The following is a 7,012-nucleotide window of genomic DNA, read 5'->3' as shown; positions in this document are numbered from 1 at the left end:
CTACACCTTTAATCTCTGGACCAGCTTTCAAACTTTTTTTTTCTTTTTCTTTTTCTTTCTTTCTTACCTATCATCTACCTATATTTTTCTTTCTTTCCCTCCCTCTCTTCCTCCCTCCCTCCCTTCTTTCTTTCTTTCTTTCTTTCTTTCTTTCTTCCTTCCTTCCTTTCTTTCTTTTTCTTTCTTTCTTTTTTGCTAGTCCTGGGGCTTGAACTCAGGACCTGGTCACTGACCCTGAGCTTCAGCTTGCATTACTACCCACAGTGCACAAATGTTCTAATTTTTCACATCCTTAACACTTGCTATTTTCTGGGCTTTAAAATTTTTATTTTGCAGTACTTGTGGCTTGAATGCAGGGCCTCTTGCTGTGTGTTTGTGTGTGTGTGTGTGTGTGTGTGTGTGTGTGTGTGTGTGTGTGTGTGTGTGTGTTTGTATGTGTATACAGGTACATGCCAATGCTAGGTTTTTTTTTTTTTTTCTTTTGGTCATGGGCTTCAATTCTGGGCCTGGGAGCAGTCCCTCAGATCTTCAGCTCAAGGCTAATGCTCCACCACTTGAGTCACAGTGCTACATCCAGCTTTTTCTGTTTAGTGCTGAGGAATCAAACACAGGGCTTCATGCATGTAAGGCATGTACTCTACCACTGAGCCACCTTCCCAGCTCCCAATGCTAGGTCTTAAACTCAGCTTCATGCTCCTGCTTAGCTTTTTCATTCGAGGCTGGAGGTCTACCACTTGACTCATAATTCCTGTAAGGTCCGCTCCTGGATGGTGAGCAGACTCCACCCTCCTCGCAGCAAAGTCTCCACCCAGTACCTGCGTTACCTAGGCAACTGGGACACCTGGAAGAGGTCACATCTGCATCCGCTGAGGTCACATCTGAATTTGATGTGGCCACACCTTTCCCCGCCCATACCCTACATAAGGCCTAGCCCAGGCCCAGACTCTCTCTTTCTCTCTCTGTTCGTTTCTAGCTCTTGCTCTTGCTCTTCTTTTCTAGCTCTGTCTGCTCTCTCTCTGCTCTAGCTCTTTCCTCTCTCTTTCCCAGCCACGTGGAGTGCCAACCTTGCCTGGTCCCAGCAGGTCCACTGAATAAACCTACCCCTTACCTGAATACCACGTGCGTGGTGCAGTTCTTACTCGGTCACCTCTTTTTAAAACCTAACAATTCCACTTTTGGCTTTTTGGTGGTTAATTGGAGACAAGAATCTCACAGACTCGCCTGGCACCGGTGGCTCACGCCTGTAATCCTAGCTACTCAGGAGGCTGAGATCTGAGGATCATGATTCAAAGCCAGCCCAGGCAGGAAAGGCTGTGAAACTCTTATCTCTAATAAACCACTCAGAAAACCAGAAGTGGCACTGTGGCTCAAGTGGTGGAGCACTTGCCTTGAACTGAAAAGTTGAGGGACAACACTCAGACCCAGAGTTCAAGACCCACGACTGACCAAAAAAAAAAAAGTCTCACAGACTTAACAGGCAGACCTGACTTCAAGCTGTTATCCTCAGATCTCAACCTCTTAAGTGGCTAATTTTATAGGCCTAAGCCACCAACTGGCTTTTTAGGAAAAAAAATAATTAGCCCTCCTAACCAATGTAATGTAGGATCTTCTATTTTGTCTAGTTATGCTTCTGTTTTGTGTTGTTTTTTGAGATAGGGTATTTTTAGTCCAATCTGAGCCCAAACAGCCTCTGTAGTACTGGGATTCCACGGATATATAATTGTATTTGGCTTTACTTCAATTTGCATTTTAATTTTCAACACCTTGAGTAAGTCCACTTACATAGCTTTGGATAAATAGCTTAGAGCCACACCCTTTTCTCAATGTTGGAGGTGTTCTTCAGCCACTGATGATATCTTTATTTCCAAAATCACTTGCTTTCTTTTTTTTTAGTGTTAATTTATAGCTTTAGATTTTCCCCTTTCTGTTGCCTTTATTGCATTCTTGTGTGTGTGTGTGTGTGTGTGTGTGTGTGTGTGTGTGTGTGTGTGTGTGTGTGTGTGTGTGTGTGTGTGTGTGTGCTTGTCCTGGAACTTGAACTTAGGCCTGGGCACTGTCCCTGAGCTTTTTTTTCTTTCTCAACGGTAGTGCTTTACCACTTGAGCCATTTCTGGCTTTTGTGGTAGTTAATAAGACACAGAGTCTCACTTAACTACCAGATTGGCTTTGAACCCACAATCCCCAGATCTCAGCCTCCTGAGTAACTAAGATTACAGGCATGAGCCATGCATGAGCCACCAATGCCAGGCCACTAAAAAAGTATTTTTCAATTTCCCAAGTGAAACAAATTTGTGAATTTTCCAGTTTCACTACTGTTGTAGATTTGTTTTTGCAGTAGCCAGGGCCTTACAAAAGCTAGGCACAGACTCTACGTCTTAATTCCTGTCCCCATACTATAGATTCCTTCAAGAATTTCTGGTCCTAGGCTGAGTGTTGGTAGCTTACACCTGTAATCCTACCTACTTAGAAGGCTGAGACATCTCTAATTAACCACCAAAATACAGAAGTGGAGGTATAATTCAGTAGGAGAAGTTTAGCCTCAACAAAAAAGCTAAGCAAGGCTGGGCGCCAATGGCTCACACTTGTAGTCCTAGATACTCAGGAGTCTGAGATCTGAGGAGCAGGGTTCAAAGCCAGCCTGGGCAGGAAAGCCCATGAGACTCTTATCTCCAATAAAACCACTAGAAAACCACAAGTGGCACTGTGGCTCAAGTGGTAGAGCGCTAGCCTTGAGCTGAAGAGCTGAGGGGCAGCGCCCAGGCCCAGAGTTCAAGCCCCACGACCGACAAAAAAAAAAAAAAAAGCTAAGCAAGAGCACGCAGGAGGCCCTGAGTTCAAGTCCTATAGTGCCCGCACATGTGCACACACACAAATAATTCATGATGGCTCTTCTTGGTAAAATGTCTCTGGAGACAAGACATTGGTTTTGAAAGTGACATTGGTCCACACTTCTCACTGAAGGTGGCCCTCATTCAGGATTGAGTCCAGGCCAGCCTGGGCTACTAGTAGGATTCTTTTCAAAGGTGTAGAGTAAGGGTGAAAAAGGAAAAAAGAAGGAAAGGAAAAAAGGGAGGGAAAGTTTATGTCCATGAATGTCTAGTAAGATATCTCAGAGGCTGTGCATCTTTGGGGAAGTCTCTGGGGTGAGATCTCTGCAGCAGATAGCAGGGCACTGAGCATTCATCTTAACTCCTGAGCCTCTCTGTGCTCAAGGCTAGTACTCTACCACGAGCCACAGCACCACTTCCAGCTTTTTCTGTGTATGTGGTATTGAGGAATTGAACCCAGGGCTTCATGCATACTAGGCAAACCACTAAACCACCTTCCCAGCCCAGGAGTCACAGTTTAGAGGTGTTACACTGTGTGTGGAAGGTGCTCTTGCTGGAGTCAATTCCAGCGTTAGGGAGGCCAGCAGAGGCAGTTCCAGGGGTTTAGATGAGATGATGGTGGAACAGATGCTCATGTCTGTAGACAGAGGATTGTATGAGTACTCAAGCTGCCCCATATAATTTTCTTTTAGGCTCTTACAACTGAGAAGCTGTCTTAGTTATCAGACAACAGCAAGGAGATGTGTACCTTCCTTGAGACACTTGAAGAAATTGAAGAATCTCTCGAGAGCCTCTCTAACCCCTATCAAGACTGTGCAAACATCTCCTCTATTCTAGAATCACATCCCTCTATACCTCTGACTGACTTTGTGGAGAGTAGCCACAATCCAACTCACAGCCAGGTGATACCTTCTCTAGCCCCCAGTGGTGACCAGACCATCAATGGAGTACTGATGCCAATCACCAGTGCTAACCAGACTATCTATGGGGATCAGATGCCAGTCCCCGGTGGCAACCAGATCATCAATTGGGATCAGATGCCAGACCCTAGTAATGACCAGACCATCTATGGAGGACAGATGCCAGACTCCAGTGGTGACCAGACCATCAACTGGGATCAGATGCCAGCCCCTAGTAATGACCAGACCATCTATGGAGGAAAGATGCCAATCCCCAGTGGTGACCAGACCATCAACTGGGATCAGATGCCAGACCCTAGTAATGACCAGACCATCTATGGAGGACAGATGCCAATCCCCAGTGGTGACCAGACCATCAACTGGGATCAGATGCCAGCCCCCAGTGGTGACCAGACCATCTATGGAGGACAGATGCCAGCCCCCAGTGGTGACCAGACCATCAACTGGGATCAGATGCCAGCCCCTAGTAATGACCAGACCGTTCATGGAAGACAGATGCCAGTCCCTGATGGTGACCAGACCATCTATGGAGGACAGATGCCAGTCCACAGTGGTGACCAGACCATCTATGGAGGACAGATGCCAGTCCCTGATGGTGACCCTACCATTAATGGGGGTCAGATGCCAGCCCCCAGTGGTGACCAGACCATCAATTGGGCTCAGATGCCAGCCACTAGTAATGACCAGACCATCTATGGAGGACTGATGCCAATCCCCAGTGGTAGCCAGACTATTTATGGAGGACAGATGCCAATCCCCAGTGTTAACCAGATCATCTATGGGGGTCAGATGCCAATCCACCGTGGTGACCAGACCATCTGTGGAGGACAAATACCAGTCCCTGGTGGTGACCCTATCATTAATTGGGATCAGATGCCAGCCCCCAGTGGTGACCAGACCATCAATGGAGGACAGATGCCAGCCCTCGGTGGTGACCAGACTATCCGGGAGGATCAGATAATAGCTTTTGTTAGTAATCAGGCCTTCTATAGCAGCCATGTAACAATCTACAACAGTAACCAGAACCTCTCTTGGGGCGCTACAACATCTCATCAGCTTTTGTCATTGACATACCCAGAACTCATACACTTCTCAAGTTCCCCTTTGACCCAAAGACAAGCCCCAGAGAAGTGGAACTTCAATATCCAGAGTTTTCATCTCCGAAAGGATCCTGCCCCTTTGAAGCCCCATGTCTGCCCATACCCAGGGTGTAGCAAATCCTACTTAAGGAATTCCCATCTCCAGATCCACAAACGCCAACACACTGGTAAGTAAGAGCCCAAATATGCAGGGAGGGAGAAATAGCTGCGCATTTGGGTCATATTTGAGATTATTGTTGCCTTTTTTAAACATGGGCCCCTTAAACACCTTAAGGTTTGAAAGGATAAAACAGTTTGAGGAAGGCCAGAGTGAGTGTGGCTGTAGCCTTTATGAGATGATGGGAATAAGAGAAGGGATTTATGTAGTTTCTTGGGTGGGTTGGGTTTTTTGTTTCTTCTTTTCTTTTTCATCATTTTTTTTGACATGGGGTCCCTATTTCATAGGCTGCTTGACTGTTTCCTTGTTGACTTTAAAAGTCTCTGCTTCCTTTTCTCTGGTTCAGGTGAGAAGCCCTATGTTTGTGATGTGATGGGATGCACATGGAAGTTCTCACGCACAGATGAACTCAAACGACACAAACGGACACACAATGGGGATCGGCCCTACCTGTGTAGTAAATGCAACAAGAATTTTGCAAGAGCTGATCACCTAAAGCTGCATGATAAAATCCACAGATAATTTTTTCATCATGGAGCTTGAACTCTGGGCCTGGGCACTATCCCTGAGATTCCCCACTTCTGGCTTTTTGTGAGTAGGATAAGAGTCTCATGAAGTTTCCTGCCTGGACTGGCTTTGAACTGCAATCTTCAGATCTCAACCTCATGAGTAGTTAGAATTATAGGCATGAACCACTAGTGCCTGACTGAAATTTTATTTTTTTCATTGTTTGGCCAATCCTGGGGCTTGACTCAGAGCCTGGACTCTGTCCCTGAACTCTTTTGCTCAAGGCTAGCCCTCTACCACTTTTAGCCACAGTGCCACTTCTGGTTTTCTGTTGGTTAACGGGAAATAAGGCTCATAGAAGACTCAGGCTGGCTTTAAACCACAATCCTCAGATCTAAGCCTCCTGAAAAGCTAGGATTACAGGTCTGAGCCACTAGCTCCCAGCTTGTACTATAAATCTTTAATAATCTGTACATATATTAAATTGAATTATATTGTATATGTTGTCTCTACTATACTTATAACTATATAACTTAGTTATTTGTAATATCTTTTGTATATTGTTTATAGTTTATAATTGAAATTTTTATTATTTTATTGTAAAGATACTGTACAGAGGAGTAGTTACATGAGTAAGGTAATGAGCACATTTTTTAAATTATACTGAAGGGTTAAAGTACTTGAGGCAGTGACCATTTGTTGCTTGTTTCAGAGCAGAGCAACTCATGGTGCTAAACCACCTGGTTGTGTGCCTTTATAAGACCTGCAAATCCTTAACTGGGGCTCTCCTCCTTGGCTCCGCTGTGTTGGAGTGTAGGACGAGGCCTGAGCTGCAGCCCATTTAAATAAAACCTTAAAACAGCTATAGAGTCTGACTCTTGGTGGTCTTGTTGGTGGGGGTCCTGCGACCTGGGTACAACATATTAGTGGGGGCTCGTCCGGGATCCCCCCAAAGATCCCTGAGACCTCAGACTCCAAAGGTAAAACAGTGCTGTCTTTGTTGTCTTGTCCTGTCCTTAGTCTGTTTTACTTTCGTTTTCCTTTGTGAGGATGGCCGCTCTGATTCGTAAAGGGTTGTTGAAGTGGATGCACTTGCACGACAACCCTGGAGGAACTGGGAGACGTCCCAGATCCTCTTGTGGGGTGGGGGTCCTTGGAACCCCGCCGTGTGAATTGTGGGGTGGGGGTCGGTTCGGTGTTGGGCCGGAACTGACCAAGAGGGCCTCCTAACCGAGGCCCAACTCGCCCACTGTGGGTCTGCTCCTTCTGCTGTGGGGCGTGGGTGTGGAACCCCACCGTGACAGGAATCAGCAGACCAATTCGGGAGATCTCCACTTTGTAAGCTTTTTTTTTACTGTCAGGCCTGCGTGTGTTTTGTTTGTACTGTTTATTGTTTTTTGTACTTTGCGACTGACAGGACTGGAAACCATGGGCAACACTCCATCTAGCCCCCTAGACTTACAAAAAGAAACTAAGAAAGAGGAAAAGAAAAGGCCCCAG

This window comes from Dipodomys spectabilis, unplaced genomic scaffold, assembly GCF_019054845.1.
Source record: "Dipodomys spectabilis isolate Male_0828 unplaced genomic scaffold, ASM1905484v1 ptg000002l, whole genome shotgun sequence".
Lineage (NCBI taxonomy): Eukaryota > Metazoa > Chordata > Mammalia > Rodentia > Heteromyidae > Dipodomys > Dipodomys spectabilis.
Note: the sequence above shows the minus strand (reverse complement) of the source record.